Below are 20,160 nucleotides of genomic sequence, written 5' to 3' on the forward strand. Positions count from 1 at the left end.
CCAGGAATAAAAGCTCAAAGTCAAAACAACAAAGATAATCTAGATCCAGGTGATGCAGACATCATGTTACTGATAAACCACTTTTAGTACCAGTTATTTGACACCTAAATCCAATCTACAGAAAAGTATCTTGATACGACCATGGAACACCAGTAATAAACACAGCTGCTACATCCATGCCTACACCCTCATGCAGTGTGTCATGGTTACATTTCACTACTTTCCAAAATAAACAACGCTGGAGGACTACAGGAAAGGTAACAGTAACCCCTGATGTACCTGTGCCCTGTCTGTGCCCACCATGGGAGCTGGGGTCACGTTTCTCAGGATAGTAGTCTTCAGAGGTCGTGTCAATATACACCATCTGTGGGTACCTCCATTACCTGACACTCACACTGTGTTACATTACAATGGATAATGCCTAACTTCTATCTGGTTTATTCATTTTTGTGTTAAAATCTAAGATCATAATATAAATAACATCATTTTATGATATTTAACTGGGATCATATTGAAGAACTGGAAATACAAAGACAAAGCAAAGTTGTGATACAGTGTTTTGGAAAGTTTTCCTTTATTTTCTTACATTGTTTGGAAAAGAGTTTTATTACAAGTTATGAGCAATATTGGCTGTTTATGCTATAACAGACTTGGCAGGAGTTCAAACTTATATTTTAATTAGAAAAGTCTCAAATTATAACCTGAAATGGGCATAAAAACATATTTGCATATGGTACTGATTTTGTTAATACTTGTCAGTAATCATTAAAGTTTATGTTAATGAACTGTGATGAAGTAGAAAGTGACATATTTCAGTATTAAAATGCTTTAAGCTACAACATACACGGCATCAGCAATGCAAGTTATAAAACAAGATGGTTTGATGTCCTTTTTCACAATGGTTGTTTCATTGGTCATTAAGAAGGCATATTTATCAGAATCAACAGCAAGTTATTATTACCTCAGGACAACAAGAGTGATGTTCTAGACTCAAAATAACTGATGATGCAGCCTTAACGTCTCGATTGTCATGTGAAAACTGACTTGCTACCATGGAGGAAGGGAGAATGGATCACATCGATTCAGCAATTATAACCCTCATATCAAATTGATACTAACTTAAAGACAATGTCAGTTCTCAGGCAAGGATGCTAAATACTTGTCAGGTCACTGCAAAAAGTATTTTCTCAAATTATTGGAGATATGTTCTGAGGAAGATATACCTGTATCAACACAATAATTGTCTCTGCATAATTCCCATAAAAGCTGTTGTAATCACCTCATGACCTCCTGTTTGAAATTATGAAAGTCCTATGTTGATTTAAGAAAAGGTATTATATTTGTATTAAACGTTTTGTACTCTATCCCTTGAGATGGCTTGTCCAATAAAATATCCTGAATCTTTGCATCATTGTATCATACTACCAGAAAAGAACAACATACATTGTACCCATGTGAAACACAGAACCTGCATGCTTAAACTAACTAATCTCTGAAATGAACATATTTTACAGAAAAAACTCAAAGTTAAAAAAAAAAATAAGATGTGGAAATCTAGACTTGCCATGCTTTCTACATTTGCGAGGGCTTTCTCAGATATATTTGCTTCAGGGTCTGTATGACACAGTCTACCTGCATGCTGCACATGACAAGCCAGGTGCTTTAACCACAGGACTAAGCAACCATTCTTAATATAAAAAATTTCCTTGCCTTCATTTGCCTGGCATTTGTCTTGCCACCAACTCAACATATACCAATTAGCCAAGCCACCTTTGACATTTCCCCTAGTATAAACGAGTGGTGATAACCCTTTTGTTTCCCCTTCTACTATGGTGCTGCCTGATACAGAATCACTATCAGGAACACAGATTAACAACATTTCCGTTTTCAGGGGAATGACAGAAATGATTTCTCAGGACCAATAATCAGATGTATTGTCAAGAACACTTAATATGAAAACATAGGTATGTACACAACTGCAGTTTATTCCTGAGCCTATTATTAACAGAAGGTACAGCAGGGTGAAGAGCCTCCATAAGTAGATGCCAGTACGTGACCATGATCATGCTGCATGTTTTTAATTGGACTGGTGACATAGTAGTTTCTCACAACTGCTCCTAATGGATTCCTCATATTTCAGCAAGAGCCTTGTCATGGGTGATCATCAGCTGATATGAGTACATGTCCTGAGATATGAACAAGATGTACCAGGTACAAACAAATGAGCAAGAGATTCTGGTTTTATGTCGCTTTTAGCAATATTCCAGCAATATCACAGCAAGGGACACCAAACATGGGCCGCTCATGCTATAGTGAAATCAAACCTGGATCTTCGATGTAACACTTAGACAACTAGGCTTCATTACCCTCTGTTACATGTAGAAGCACATACTTTAACAATAATGGCAACATATTTATTGTGTCATGCCTTAATGTGATTACCATAGTTAATGCATCAGTGTGTAAATAGATTTTTGTTCTCAAGTCGTGGAGCAGTATACAAACAAAGGTGCTTGTGAGGTGCTAGTTTACATCTTATCCAAATGGGTTCCCACTGACAGCTGGGTGAACAGACATATACAGTCATCTCTTGCCATCGCAAGGGTCTTGAGGTCCACAGATGACCCCCCACGTTATTAGGCGTCAACTAAGCTGGAAATCGCGATCAGCTGTGCACAGATGATTTGGTCCAATGTACCGGTGATTCAGGTAAAAACGATCCGATATTATTACATCAAAGAATTTCTATTCCATGATCAGAATATTTTATATATTAAGCAGTTATTGTAACACATATATTATATATTGCTTTTGTGTTAGTATATAATGCATGTTCTCTGCAAACATATTTAACATAACAATGAACACAGGCCATTACCTGTCTTGATACATTTTACATAGGAGATTTACACGCTGACTTCCCGTGGTACTTGCAACTTTGTTGGCCATTCAATTGTTAAAAATGACTTCAATGAGTCAATAACTCGGGTCTCAGAATACATGGATTGCAAGGTTGTAATTTATTCATAGTTGTTAAGAATAATGTGAAATTGGTGCTATCACGATTGTGGTAAGCAGAAGTTGTTGCGCATATGTAATGGGGTAATGCCATTCTCTCACTGTGTCTCCATTGTTTCTGTCAACAGTTTTAATGAATAGATATTTGGATTGAATTTAATCAAACAAAATGTGTTTTCTGACACCATACGTTCTTGGATGACTGCGCTTAATCGCGCTATAGCACGTTGTGTTGCATCACGTCGACATTGTAAGTACTTGTCATAATTCTACTGATGACATGTCTTGTCTTTCATAATTTACTACTACGATGTTGGTATGATTATTATTGAGAAAACCCTGCATGTTTGAAGCATCTGAAACACAATGGATATGTACGATAAACACTGTCAGTTGCCATCTGCACTGAATTTCACTAGTTTACGTTATTTACCAGAGTGCAACAGCAGACTTGTTGATGAGCTATTTTCGATTTCATGAAGGGGTGGGATTGCAGTTCAATTTTTTTTAAGAGAGACACGGATTACCCCGCGGTTTAACCAAATCTGCGGTATCGTGAAGCACGTTATTGCGAGGAATGTCTATACTTGTAAGACACAAAAGTCACAAAACATTGATATATGCTAGATGTCTACAAAGTGCACATAAAGTGAATACAGATACATGCAAATTTCACATTTTGCTAATGTCAGCATTTTGCCTTAATGGCACATGGGTGCTTCTACATACCGCAAACCAGACAGTAAAATCAGTGCTGTCACACATGATGCACGCTTCTACAAATGCATCAGGAAGCAGCACCTCAACGACCTCCTCGCCAAATCTACAGATCAATATAAGTGGCTGGTCATCTCAGTTGTAATTAAACTAATGAGTACTGGACATTCCCGCCACAGGAAGTCATTTTGAGGCTGTATTGATGAAAGAAGTGGACAATAGGTTAGCTGAGGTCAATTCAGGTCAGTTCCCGAAATGATTCCCATTTCCCATCACATGGGGATCGATACTTTCTCCCTGTAGTAAGTGACCAGCTTATCATGTTTGAAACATGGTGGTCAGCTGACCATGTGTGAGTCAATATTATCATGTTGTACATGACGTGTTTCATTCATTACTTTTCATGTCTTGCATATGTTACAAGACATTGATGAAAGAATGCAAACAATCCTGATCAATAAACAAGAGTATGTTGGTAACTTTCTACAACATTTGTAACTTTTAAAACAATGGCTAGAAATTTATAGTTTAATACTGTACCTGAATTGTATTAACTAGAAATACAATTTCTAGAGGAAGTCACCATGGAATATATGCATGACTGAATACTATATTGTCTCAAAGAGTTCAGATAGACTACTTGTGACTTCTGACACTAGTCCCAAGACCTTAAAATAGACTGTGAATCTCCTATTGGAATTATGTTATAATGAAGAACCTAAACATCCGTTTTAAGAAATGCATCTGAAAATTGAGACCAAGATCAAGGTAAGTCTGTCATTGAAACTACAAAACATAAAATTACAATATGGCACCTAAACATGTCAAAATGTGACTATGACAAACAGCCCCAACAAATATGATGGCCCACTAAACAAATGCAAGCAAAAATGAATAAGGACAAGTCACAATAAAAACATGGTGATCTGAATAATTGTAGACATTTACCAGTCTCTTATGGTACCTTTGCAATGATGATGGCTATTTGCCATACTGGTCTGAAAACTTTCATTAATGTTTGAATTGTCCTACAGTAATGTTTGGTAAACCAGTATTTTCTTAGCATCAGTTGCGCTGGCTACCATACAGCTATGTTGTTATGTTTGTTGTTTAATGCCACATGAGCACTAATCTAGCTATGTGACAACGTCCCAAAAATAATCGGTTCTTAGCAAGACGACATTGGCTGATATCATGAGATGGGTACAATCAAGTTGAAGAGCTTGACCACCCGATACATTTAGTTGCCTCTTGAGACCAGCATGGGTTGTTGGCAACCTCTTGCAACCCAAAAAACCCTGGGGATAGTGTTGAGAAGCAGAGGAGAAGCATGCACCTACCTTTCAGAAGTTGTTGATGCTCACAGTGAGATGGAGATGACCTGCTTCTCTGCCAATCTTCCCATCAATGTCATTGCCAATTTCTGCAACAAGCACAAGACTTGGATGTAGCCAATGCTTCTGGCCAGAGTGAAGGACATATTCTAATTCCCTGGTATGGGAGGGGGAGGAGGGAATGGGCAAGCAAGCATGGTTCTCTGGGCATATCAAACAAACCCAGCCTCTATCTCATGTCCCTAATCAGTGTATCAGTCTATCAGAAGAATCCTAGCTGTGGGCTAAATGGAGGGTACAGATTTTCACGACTTCCATGGTGTTGATAAAAACTGTTCACTGAACTGCCTTTCAGCATTGTAATTGGTAGACAGCTCTTCTTAGTGAAAGTCTATGTGTCAATAATCACAGTAGAGCAGTCACAAAATTCAGCTGCCTCCAAAAATGTTTCACATGCATATGTATGTATTGAGCTAGAGTATGTTGACTGAATAATAACATAGCCCAATGTGTAGATTACACAATTCTAAACACAATGTGCAGAATGCTTACTTGAGACAAATATGAACACAAAACATAAATCATATGTATAAATATGTACATAAAAGCTTGCTTAAAACAATCATATGGACTTGTATGCTTTCACGGTTCTGTACTTACTGCAAAGGCATATGTTGTGCTAAAAGACCACATGCTTAGTCATGCTCAACATGCTTTCATTCTTATTTCACAAAAACACTCGAACAAAAGGTTCCAGCAAATATTTCAGTCATGACTGTGAGTGAGTCAACATTGCTTTACACTTCATCAGCAACTTTACAGGTATTCACAGTGATTCATTCATGTGAGAAAATAGATAGAAAATCACATGAATAGTAATTTACAGTACCCAGCCTCTAAACAGAGATATATTACATTCAAGCTTGTTTCCTACCTCATCCATCTTGTGTCCCAACATTTACCTCCTAATTAATCTTTATGCAGAACATGTGAAGAAAATAACTTCTCAAATCAAATACCTAAAAACAACCTGTAGGTCTGCAAAAATCATGACTGATGACCATGTTCAACTTAAAGAGACTGTTTATGTTATTGTTTGTGTGTTTCCCTGAGATGAATATCTCTCCAACCTGGCTTGTCAATCACACAAGGATCAGTGTATTGAGTGTGGCAGGTGCTTGCTGGTCTTGTTCATCAAATAATCACACAGGCAAGCCAATCACTGCCTCTTCTTCTTATCTTGGCATGCTTAAATGAGCTGATACTATGTTGAAGCAAACACTGGTATTTTGCCTGCCCACTTCTAAGACATTTCATCAACCAGGTTTGAAAACCGATATTTTTCTTTACAAGCACTTAACTCATTTGCAAAAATATTGATTTATTGCTTTGTTTTTTCATGGTAAGAAATGGTTTAAGGGTAATAAACTGCTGCACATAGTTTTATGATGTTTTCCTAATACTTTTATTTAAGGCAAAATGACTTTGTGAAGACAAATATGTTATGAAATAACCTTTAGCTTCAAAGTTCTTGATAATGATAAGGCAAACAGATGAAAACTGATATAGTAATACGCACACTTACACCTTACTGCCATGGGAATCACACTCAGAATATTTTGAGGTGAAATACATCAAAAATGCTGTTACCAGCATGGAAGGGCTTGAGACATCAATAGGTGTATGTGCTTGTTTGATGTTTATGGCTCATGGTATCAAGAACTCTTTCATGTTATGCCCTGCCTTCCATGCAGAAATTGCTTGGACTGAGACATTGAAAAGTTACAGCTGATTCAGTAGGTGAAATGTTTTAGTTCACTTTTACTTATATCAAACATCTTGGCTTCCCTAGTTATAAGGGGTTACCATTCATTCTTAATCGTAAATATGACTAGGGATGATCATTACAACTCTTATTTTGAACAAAAGTAGCACTAAGATAATTTCAGCGCTGAAACAATGAGTGCCATAACAAGTATTCAATTAATAACCATACTATTTTCAGTAACAAAGGCGTCCGGTGTAGATTTGGCCTTCAGCAAGCCAAGCTTGTTGCCATAAAAGGCAACTATGCTTGTCGTAAGAGGCGACTAATGAGATTGGGTGGTAAGGCTCGCTGACTTGGTTAACACGTGCCATTGGTTCCCAGTTGCATGGATCAATGCTCATGCTTTTGATCACTGCATTGTCTGGTCCAGACTCAATTATCTACAGATGACTGCCATATAGCTGCAATATTGCTGAGTGCAGCATAAAACTAAACTTACTCTCTCACTTTTCAGTAACAGCATGGTATGCCATGAAGCTATTGCTGAATTACTACCTGACTCCTTTTAAATACTATCTAACACTGGTCTCGTCAGCTGCGTACAAAATGGTCTTTGAGAATTAGGGGAACTGTTCGGTTGCTTTGTTTCTTGTTTCACACCATAATCAATACTATTCCAGCTCTATGGTGACAGTCTGTAAATAACTGAACCTGGACCCGTCAATCCAGTGATCAACAACATGAGCATCAATCTATGCAAATGGGACATGATGACATTAAGTCTGACCACCCAATCCTATAAATCACCTTTCACAAGTATGGGTTACTGAAGACCAAATCTAATCCTGACATTTAAACATAATAAAATGGTCTTGTCATGAAACTTTGCAGATTCTGCAAATGCCCTTCAGTGTGCACCGAAACAAATCATCGAAAATGACAACTCAACCTATAAAGCTGAACAAAATAAATGCAATAAAAACAAGCCCACAAAGCCGTAGTTCAAATAATTCACTAATTTTCCCATAGTGCTGTGGGAAAAAAATGGTTTCAACAGCTATGCTGCACTGCGCTCATAATGCATGTACAGTGAACAGGTTGGCAGAGCTTGAAACAGTATGCCCTCCTGGAGTATGAGGTCGGCAGCAGTAGTCTAATCTTCATTGTGTGCACAAGCAAGTAATCTATTCATTACATAATAAAAACCCATGTTTATTGTGATAAGCAGACTCTGTCACAGAGGAAACTCAATGTCTGGTTTATCGACACTTATATGTCTGCCAGTCTGTCTGCTAATGACAATATGTAATGCACATATTCAATCACTGACCACATGCAATTTGAAATTAACACCTATTGGGTTTATAAGCCATAAACAATGAGCCAGGTAAATGAGCTAGTGGCCAATGAAAAGGCTTCGTCACACTTGAGTGCACACTAACTTGTTCTGACAAGGTTCATTTCAAGGAAGGTAAACCCAAGTACAGAGTACTTATTATTTTGTTTATTTGTTTTTTGATAAAAAAAAATCAGCAAAGGATTTTATATATTTGTATTGTGTTTTAATTATTATATTGATTTTTTGGTTGCATGTGACCTTTAAAGTTAACTGAAGTTACTTTCACTCAAACACACAAAAAGCCAGAAAAAGTATTGTCAATATGGTGACATAATCCCTCCCCAGCAAATTATCAAATCAAACTTAAAAAGTAATGAAAGTGAAGGCCATAACTTAAGATAAAGTTAAATGTCCACAAAAACAAGACCAGTCAACCTCTCTTGATATCTTGCTTAGTTGTTCAAACCTACAAATATTTTCAAAGCTAACTTTGACCTTGGCATGAGTGTCTTAGTGTATGAAATATGCAAAAACAGTACTAAAGAAAGTGAAAATCACATGAAGGTCACAAAAATCAACTGGACCTTGCACCTTCCCTAGATGAAACTTGGTGTCAAATATATAGAACATCAAGCAAATGGTTCTTGAGGTATCTCGCTGACAATCTTGACATGCACGTTAACATGCTGAAATCTTCAAAGTGTCACTATGACTTTGAACATTATGTGAAGGTCACCAAAATCGAATGGGCCCTGCATCTTCCCTAGATAACAAATGCATGGACAGTCAACAAGAAATGCAAGCATTAAGTTCAAAGCAGTATCACAAAGCACACACGTTATAAGCATTATTATATGACTATATGCTTTATATGCTTGTCTTAAGACTTGAATAAATGGATTGAGAGGTCAAGTTGGGTGAGAAATCATGGACTCAGAGATGCTTGGACAGATGCTCACGATGTCAGTCACAGGTTTGTTTGGTTCAAGCTAACCATGTTGCTGAGTAAAACAAAACAAGCAAATACATGGGAGTTACCTTATGCTGCAAAATGCAACCTCCCACTTAACAAAATCAAACTCAGAACTTCAGAAAGTTTAATTGAAAAGAGAATGGCATTCACATCATGCTATACAACATATAATACAGTATTCAACGTTAAATTCTGCATTCTGTCTTCATGGGCTCAGCATTATGCACATTATGAACACATGGTAAAACCAGTAAGATACCCATACCCTCTGTTCATGGATATGAGAATAGATCCACATTGCATTTCTTTAACTGTTTTAACTGAGTGTGAAGTAGATTACAGTGAAATATTTCACAGGAATGTTTATAAGTCTTTCCAACATAACCCAACATGGGCATAATAAATACAACATGACTTCTTGTGATCTCCACATTAAACAATTAACAACAATCACCATCAGTTGGCCAGCAAATCCCCTGTAACTAACAAGACAGTTTTCTAAAAAGCAAACTATGCTTGCAAATAACTCCAAAGTACCACTAAAATCAGTTTGATGTAACCATACTTCATAATTCATGTTTCAACAAGAAGACAAAGTCATCAATATTCCCTGCAAATGGCAAAATACTCATGAATGTGTCTGCCAAATTATGCCAAATGTATTGGTGTTTATATGGTAAAGTAGAAGAAGAGTACGGAAAGGTTTTTAAGTGCTGCTCCAGAAAGGAGCTCTACCACCAAATTCAAACCCAAACTTATTGTCATGGAAACACAAAAAATATTTTATTCTAAATTTGAGTTGGTGAAGAAATAATGAATGGTTTTACAAAACTACCAAAAGGCACCACCAGACCTAATTATGTGCCAAGTTTGGTGAAGAAATAGTGAACAGTTTTAAAGTTCAATTCCAGAAAACAGCACAACCACCAAATTCAGCTGAAGTCAAATTTGTTGCCATGGAAACACAAAACGTATTTAGTACAATACCACATGATCAACTCTCATAATAGTTTTAGCTTCACTCAGTAATATTCCAGTTTTATGACAGCTGTCTGTAAATATTTGAGTCTGGATCAGACAATCCTGAGATCAACAGCGTGAGTACTGACATACACAATATGGGATACAATGACATGTGTCAACCTGGTTAGGGAGCCTGACCACCTGATCCCGTTAGTCATCTCTTGCAGCAAGCATGAGTTACTGAAGATGCACTCTCACCTGGATCTTCATGGGTTCTCATTATGTGTTGTGTAGTGTTGTATGAAGAATGATAATACCAAACTCTTTACTGTTGCATAGCACTAGCACTCAGACATATATACAGCTAGTATGGTGAAACAGGCATTGAACTCCACCTGCAGCCATTCCTCAAGTCTTGAATGCTGAGTCTTGTGTTCAAACTGCTTAATTGAAGTTTGTTATCTGGTATCTCTTGTCTGCATGTTCCTCGTTAGTAATCAAGTGTATATAGTTTTTAAATATCATTACTTAATACTAACCCATTTTCAAATGTCATAACTTATTATTAACCCATGCAAAATATCATCACCTTATCTTAATACATGCAAAATATCATCATCTTATTTTAATACATGCAAAATATCATCACCTTATCTAAATACATGCAAAATATCATCACCTTATCTTAATACATGCGAAATATCATCACCTTATCTTAATATATGCAAAATATCATCACCTCATCTTAACCCATGTAAAATATCATCACCTTATCTTAATACATGCAAAATATCACCTCATCTTAACCCATGCAAAATATCATCACCTTATCTTAATACATGCAAAATATCATCACCTTATCTTAATACATGCAAAATATCATCAACTCATCTTAACCCATGTAAAATATCATCACCTTATCTTAATACATGCAAAATATCATCAACTCATCTTAACCCATGCAAAATATCATCACCTTATCTTAATACATGCGAAATATCATCAACTCATCTTAACCCATGTAAAATATCATCACCTTATCTTAATACATGCAAAATATCATCAACTCATCTTAACCCATGTAAAATATCATCACCTTATCTTAATACATGCAAAATATCATCAACTCATCTTAACCCATGTGAAATATCATCACCTTATCTTAATACATGCAAAATATCATTAACTCATCTTAACCCATGTAAAATATCATCACCTTATCTTAATACATGCAAAATATCATCAACTCATCTTAACCCATGCAAAATATCATCACCTTATCTTAATACATGCGAAATATCATCAACTCATCTTAACCCATGTAAAATATCATCACCTTATCTTAATACATGCAAAATATCATCAACTCATCTTAACCCATGTAAAATATCATCACCTTATCTTAATACATGCAAAATATCATCAACTCATCTTAACCCATGTGAAATATCATCACCTTATCTTAATACATGCAAAATATCATTAACTCATCTTAACCCATGTAAAATATCATCACCTTATCTTAATACATGCAAAATATCATCGCCTTACCTTAACCCATGTACAGTATCATCAACTGATCTTAAACCATGTAAAATATCATCACCATACCTTAACCCATGTGCTTTAAGTACCTACACATATATTCTTATGCTTATTTGAATATAGTATACATTTACAAGGTAAATTAAATGTGTACTTAGTATGTACACACTTACACCCATTTATACAGGTATTTGAATGTACTCTCAATGTACTATGTAAATTGGGGAGTAAAGATGGTAAATAAAAAACAAACAAAAAACTTTATCTTAACACATACAAAATACCATTACATTAACCCATGTACAATGTCATCACCATACCTTGACACATGTTACAATATGATCACCTGATCTTAACCAGTGTAAAATATAATCTCCTCATTTTAACCAAAGTTAAAATATCATCACCTCACATTAACCCATGTTAAAATATCATCACCTTACCTTAACCTATGTTAAAACATCATCACCTTACCTTAAGCCATGTTAAAATACGATAGTTTCATGCTCTATCTTAAGTAAATTATCATAACCTAATTTTAGTCTGTGTTTAATTATCATAGCTTAATGTTAACCAGTGTTGTTATTTTTTCATGACTACATGCTTAACCAGAGACCTAGACCAAAGCACTGGATACAGCATTAACTTTAGTCTACTTGGCTCTCAGGACATTGTTTCAGCCCATATGAAACATGAAAATAAAAGACCTGGACCCTTTGTTTTCTGAGCTTTAACTCGTATCGCTGTTAATCGACTAGACAGTGTAAAACCTGTATCAGTGTGAATTCAATGAATATATTGTAAACCTTGGTCACAATCAATCTACTGGATCCACTGTTACCTCAGTGTTAACCCATATCACTGTTAACATACAGGACATGTTGTTTACCTACGGTATAGTCAATGTACTGGACACAGGATTAACTCACATCAATTCACTGGACACGTTTAACTGCCCAGATTATTTACAGTGTAAACTCATGTCACTGTTAATTCACTGGACACAGTTAACCACTTGCACCCATTGCCTAATATCACTGTCAGTACACTGGACACAGTGTTAACTCTTGCCACTGTTAATCAACTGGCTATAGTAATAACCTAAGTTACAATTCACCCACTTGGCAGTGCTGATCCAACCTTAACCTCAGTATAAACCAACAGCCCCTAAATACAATCAAAACCATGGTAACCAACCAGAAAGATGAACTGATCTTTATCTATAAAGATAGTGAAAGAAAAATGTACAAACCACATGCCAGCCAGCACAAGGTTTTTCCAACTTTGTTCATCTTGAGTGTTCATCAACAGAGCTGTGCTCCAAACCAGCAGAAGATTCAAAGTAAAGTGGCCAAAAATATTCAGGATGTATGTCCATTGCTTCAAAAACACATTATGTTTTTTTAACTTTCTGAATTAATCTAACAAATCAGCATCTGTGTCCAGAAACCCATCCAACACACTCCTGGCTTGGAGACTGAGAAAACACCTATCAACATTAACCTCTGCAATTCTCATTTGTTCGTGCTGGAAATCTCCCTCTGCATATAAATCCCCACAGATTCAACAATCTTGGTAACTGCTGTAAGCAAAGCGATCACTTCCATGATATCCACTTCTGCTACACACAGCACTTTCGCCTTGGTGATTTCACAATCCAACTCACTGGAAACACGAACTTAGATAAATTGTGTGCTGCCGAAGAAGGCTAAAATCAATGCTAGGATATTGCTGAGCAAGATGACAAGTTCGACAATACAATGAAGATTTCGGGGGCCAATTCTCTCGTTCCCCTCATCGATACATTGCTAATCATCCCCTCATCTTGATGCACCAGACACAATCCTGTTAATCCTCTTTCACATTGCAATAAGTAGCCAAAACAAAATAATGGCCAGACATTACGTACAGTCGTAACTTGCTATCAAAATGCCAAACGATCAAATTTGTCTCAAGCAGTGTTAACTTTTCTACTCTCATCCATTTCATTACCATTCAGCGAGACATCAGTATGTGCTGCTCCTACCCAAAGAAGTACTTGACCAAGTACGCAGCGTTGACAGTAGGGAAGATTAGGATTGGGCCATGTTTAGGAACATGTGACACATGTCTTTTACGTAGAGTTACCATTCTGAAACCAAATGCCACTCAAAATGAATTTTTTATTGTGTTCAACACAGTGTCTGCATCTTGCATTACAGAGAGCACATTAAAGCCAACAGACTCTCTGCTAGATAATTATTGAACCTTGAGAAAGCTTAAAAAAAGCAATTACAACATCTATTTCAGGAAAAGCTTTGCAGAGATACACCAATGAGTCTCATATTGCCTTATAAACAGGAGGAATGGTCTCATTTGTACTTTCAGTGTCCTACCTAAAGGTGCATCCTCTTCAATACTGAACACAGGATAGCTACCAAAGTAAAAATTACTAGTTTTTTAGATACACCTGTCACTTGTTAATCATTAGTGAGTTTATTTATACGTCTTTGAGGGAAACAGTTATGTCTAGTAACTCTTTGATCTAATATTTACAGTTACATTGACATTTTGATAATTCTTTCTTTTCCCAAACTTACTCCACACAACATCTTCTGATGTGAAAGCCTTTTTTGTCTTGCTGGTAAGGCAGGACATCAATGACTTTCATTATTTAATTGAGACTGGTTATTCCCTGGTTTTGATGCTTTATATCCTTTTGCCCAAAACAAGAACAAAAGACAACAGAAGTATGCAGTTATATATTGATTACTTACTTATCTAGCTTTGAGGCATATATATTGATTACTCCCTTTTAAACATCAAGAATGTGGAGGAGAAAATCTGTAAAACAAGCAAAAATATAGTAACAGAAAAATTAAACAATAGGAGGAAACATAGCAGAAGGCAATGACTATTGCTCAATGTTTTGACTATACTATACACATACATATACATCCAGGCCAGTGTTTGAACCCACACCCTCAGAATCAGACACCTAATCACCAGCACAAAATAGTCAGTCACCTAACGTACTCAGCCACTGCAACATCCACTTACAGAAACCTTATACAAATACTCGTGTTACATTTAACCAGTTTCTAATGTTGGCACGAATGAATCGTCCAATTCCCATTGTATTAGGCAAGATTATTAGTATCATAACAGCAGCGCTAATCACAGACATCAATCATTAAACACATCAGTTTATAACAGGTGTCACAACATTATTACAATAATTTCTGAGTTAAACATTGCATGAAAGCAGAGTGATCTTTGTTAATACCTCAATGCAAAAGGAAAAGATTAAGATGCTGCTTTGATTCAGATACAGCAGGTGCCCCTTCCCTAATCTCCAAGACCATATGACCCCAAGAACTCCTTTACATATAAGGAATGTAAGGAAATCAAAAATCAAGTCTTATTCAGTGGATTACAACCATTTCTGGTGAATTTCCATATGAATTTATTGAAATCCACAATCCTTACACCATGATAATACCAACTTGTGATGATAAATTTTATATTTACATTAGCTTTAATATTCCTATACATGCCATAAAATATTCACTCAGGGTTTAAGACTACTTTACACATTATATCAAGCTCTTATCAAATTCTAAAAAATGCAAATAAATAATTCTGTAAACATCCTTCATCTCCCATGCAGCAAATATACTCACAAGTGGGTATAGCTTCTGAGCAGCCTTCCAAACAACAGGAAAAATGTTGCAAGTTGATACATAAGTCACTACACGCAAAACACATCGCCATGCTGTATGCAAGCAGGTAATCTTGATGTGTTTGTTTTGGGTGCACATGTATGTCACAGATTACCTAAATACCTCTCTTATCCTGGTGTGATCTCGGGGTCAGTATGGGGATGTATTTGATACTGCATCTGTTCAACCTGCACTGCTCACACTGTTTTTCCCTGATAAAACTTCAGGCTTGATATACTGGGTGTCTGAGTGCACCATAACAAGTTCAGGTGATAAGAACTGGCATCCCTTGATAATTGCAGCAAAGAGTATTCCTTGACATGGATAAAACTACACACTCAGCTCTCAGACATGGTATAGTAGAACAAGAAATATCATATACTCAGCTATCAGCATTGGGTAAAATAGGTACAAACAGTTCATGTGGCTAAATCTACACACTCATCTATCAGGATTAGTAAAATAGGTACACAGAGTTCATGTGGCTAAATCTACACACTCATCTATCAGGATTAGTAAATTTGGTACACAGAGTTAGTCCTTAAAACAACAAACTCAGCTATCAGCATAAAAAAGAAATAGGTACACAAAGTTCATGTGGCTAAACCTATACACTCATCTATCAGCCACATTAAAGTATGAACATTGATCTAATATGACTAAAACTAAAGACTTAGTTATCAGCCTCAGTAAAGTACAAACACAAAGCTAAGGGAGCTAAAACTACAGACTTAGTTATCAGCCTCAGTAAAGTGCAAACACAGAGCTAAGGGGGCTAAAACTATGCTCAGTTATCAGCCTCAGAAAAGTATGAACTTGGAGTCAATGTGGATAAAATTACACACTCAGCTATCAGCCTTAATAAAGTACAAACTGAAAAAATCACAAACACAGCAAAAATTAACACCAAGCTTATGTTGATGAAATTACATACTCCGCTACCAGTCTCAGCAAAATAGAAACAATAATGTAGCTACCATGCCTTAAATGATTACCTCACTTTAGGGATATTAATACAGTCAGCTAGCTGATAAGAACATAATTACAGTAAATTACATTTCATAAGTGGCAAACTACGTTTTCTGTGAGCAATAGGTAATAGAAATCTGTCTTAGATATCATCACCTCCTTAAGCAGTCAAGAATCACTTCTAAGAATATCCAACAAAATGGAAATTAGTGAATTCTGAACAGGTGTGACAAACTACCTCAGCTCCTATGGATGCACTGGATGAGAGATAATTTGGAATGGTACCAATACTGATCAGAAGCTGATAAGCAGGGCACTTAAACACTGATGCTGTCAATACAACCTTGCAATATTACATAGACCTCCTGTGGGACATCTGTAACAAGTACTGTATGTCTGGAGAGAGTGGGGGTGACAGTTGCTTTGTTTTGTTTTGATGCAGTCAGCACTATTCAAGCTTTGCTAGTCAGCAACTTTATCTGACATGCAAACCCATATTATGGCAATGAGGAATATTTCTGCCAAACGGTGACTAAAATTAGAAATCATTATAAGCAGGTAAATGGGTGGTCGAGTGAGTGAGTGAGTGAGTGAGTGAGTGAGTGAGTGAGTGAGTGAGTGAGTGAGTGAGTGAGTGAGTGAGTCAGTCAGTCAGTCAGTCAGTCAGTCAGTCAGTCAGTCAGTCAGTGAGAAGGAATGAGTGATAAACTACCCCATCACCCTCCTATACAACTTAGTAACAATGAGCATTAGCGCATGAGGGACATTGGTTGATGGGGGTGATACCATCAGCTGGTACCATGATTAGATGTGGTATTTTCAACACTGTATGGAACTAACTAAACAAGTATTAATATTACTCCAACAAGCCACCAGAAGCTGAAGAAGCAATCACTGTTGTTGAAGATCATTCCTGCAGGAAGATAATGTCATCATCCTGAAAACACTTGATAAACGAGACATAGAGGGTAAACATTCCTGCCTTTGTACTCAAGCCCTGATGATATATCTCATTTTGGTAGGTGGATTAGGGGGTGATATTGATGATGTTCTGCCAACACGTGGACAAGCACTCATTGCTGCAGTAATATTTTCAACTTAGTGAGCTTTCTAAATGACACTAAGAGATACAAACAGATGGTTATATCTGTAATACTGACAGTGTGATGACTATCTGAGGTTATCCGGTTGGCTGAAAGAATGATAAGGCAGATTATAAGAATTTATCCCTACCTTTCGGTTGATCCAAAGTAGAAAAGCACATGTGTCTTAAAAGGGATGACCTTTGAAGGTTTATGTTACATGAGAAAGGTAACTCATGGTATGACTAACTCTCAATACACTGAGCTTAGAATTTAGACTTGGGACCAACAACTGAAGATATGATTATGCAAATAAACTGGGTTGATTCTTGACTGTACTGAACAGCTAAATAACACAAGTTTCGAAAAAATCTCATAAATGTAAGCATTCATGTTTATGGCTTCTATTTTAAAACTTGACTAAAAACAAAAATTGTGTTTCTTTAGCTGTTTAGTATAGTTGACAACAGAAGGGATTCAACAATGATGAAGCAATAGGTAATATGATGTTATAAAGTCACAAATTGAACCCATTCACACATAATGGGTTAAACGTAAGAAAAATATTGCACTTGTACTCAGGAGTAGAACATACCAAAATCTTTCATCAACAGGATTTATACACAGTGTAGTAAGGTTTGAGACTTGTCTGAGGTTAAAAGATTGAAACCCTGAAGGCAACAATTACCCATTAGACTGAAATTCAACAGAACTGAAGTGAAGGGGTGGTAATGAGGCAAGAATGTGTTGCCTGCACTCCTGGTGCAAACAATTATCACAGAAAGATCCAATCAAGATGAAGCCATCCTCTTATGATAGTGGTTCTGTCACTATCAGAACTGATTTTTTTTCAGGAACCATTAGTCACTAATGGCCTAGGCACCAGAGACTAACATGATAAATCTCATAATAGTATATGTTGTTGTACTAACTCTATAATCAAAGATTCTACAGAAAAGTAGAGGGGCAGTCTGTAAATAATCAAGTCTGGATCAGACAATCAACAGCTTGAGCATTAATCTATGCATTTGGGATACAATGACATGTCAACCAAGTCAGCGAACCTGACCACTTGATTCTGTTAGTCGCCTCTTACAGCAAGCATGGGTCTCTAAGGGTCAGTTCTAACCCACATCTTCACAGGTCAGACATTTTGGGGCAGTGATTTATGTATTTCAAGGTTCAATGTAAGACAAAAATGTCCTTCCAAAAAGTTTCCTGTCATTCGATAATCAGCATGGGTCCTTTTGAATACATCCAAATACACCATTGAAATATTCCAAACATTCCTGTCTCGACACTTTTTATCAACTAAAAGCATTAAGCTAAAGACTAATATCTTGTTACAACATGCCACTATAAATAATTACAACAAAAGATATTGATGTACATTTAGAAGGCAAGGTAAATAATAGTTGCCAAACTCGGGGTCTTTTCAGGATGCTTTATCAAGTTATAGCCTTTAATGATAAATTCAAGGCCTTTTAAACCTGTACAAACATTATGTGTTCTCTTCATCAGTGCACTTGCAAAAATTATATCAACAAATATGACTTAGATCGAGAAATATCTTTTAAAACCTGACATAGATGGCATAAACCTTTCCTTCCAATTCCCCCAAGTGTTGCTTAAACACTTACAGACATCATCTGTTTGGCAAGGGTGTAGGTGAACATGGTGGTGGAGGCTCTTTCAGAAAAAGTAATCCACATCATGCAAAAGATCATTTAAAACTTACATGATGACTTTCCTGTCTGTGCAGTTTGGGCAACATTGGCAAGAGTATGGTGAGATGCTTTACTTACAGTTGCTTACTGAACCTTGTAATCTCTCAGCCATTTGGAAGCAGCTATAGTTTCATGACTATCAATCATGAAAACAAACCTGGTATAAATGTGTTTCAACAGCCTTTTCCAATTTCATCCAAAATTATGCCAAGATCTAAGATATGGATAATATGCAAACACTTAACAGGATTAAAGATACGACTTTTAATTCTTAAGAATCAAGCATTTCAAAGAAGAAGACACTGTCCGTCACTTAAAAACATAGACATCCTGAAAAACACTGGACTACACAATGGCGTAAATATATGTATTCCTGTTACATACTTGTATTCCTGTATATGCTTCTGATAATCCATGCATTAATTTATAGCAAATAAAACATTTCAAGCATTCATTAAATCATTTGATCTGATGTGAGTGAGTACCAATGTTTTAGTAACATTCCAGAATATATTCTGGGGACACATGTTGTATCCATTTGGGGAAATGAACCCAGGCCTTCACTGTAATGAGCAAACCTTTTAAACTCTCAGCTACCTACTGCTAGACACATACTAGATGATCCTGCGCACTAAACGCATTTGTGACAAGAGAGGCGGTACAACGAATTGAGCGAGTACACTTGGCTGCTACAGGTAGCTTGACGATTATGCACGTGCAATACATGCTAACTGTGACATGAAATCAACACCGCTACTGATTAACACCTGTCTCGCTACTGTGTAAAACCAGTCTCGCTACTGTTTTACACCTGTCTCAATAGTGTTAAACAGATTTCAGTTGTAGTAAAAAATGTCCAAGTTAGGAAACCATGGGCAAATAGTTTGTTCTCAGGCAAGGGAGATAGCATACAATGTTATCATGTATATGGACAAAAATTGTGCAACTAAAGCAGATTCTCTTTTACAAAGTAGCCTTGCTACTGGACTCTCAACGGCAACTTTAAAGAAGGTGGTAGGAGTGC

The 20,160-nt window shown here is 36.5% G+C and overlaps 1 protein-coding gene across 1 annotated transcript in view; it reads right to left on the reverse strand.

Annotated features, from left to right (window-relative positions):
* Positions 1-20,160, reverse strand: part of LOC137274245 (kelch-like protein 5) — a 166,931-nt gene that overhangs the window by 128,666 nt on the left and 18,105 nt on the right. The window contains exon 2 of the mRNA XM_067807333.1: positions 5,076-5,158. The gene's annotated coding sequence lies outside the window, so the exon portion shown is untranslated. The remainder of the gene's footprint in view (positions 1-5,075; positions 5,159-20,160) is intronic.

Source organism: Haliotis asinina, chromosome 2 (assembly GCF_037392515.1).
Source record: "Haliotis asinina isolate JCU_RB_2024 chromosome 2, JCU_Hal_asi_v2, whole genome shotgun sequence".
Taxonomy (NCBI): domain Eukaryota; kingdom Metazoa; phylum Mollusca; class Gastropoda; order Lepetellida; family Haliotidae; genus Haliotis; species Haliotis asinina.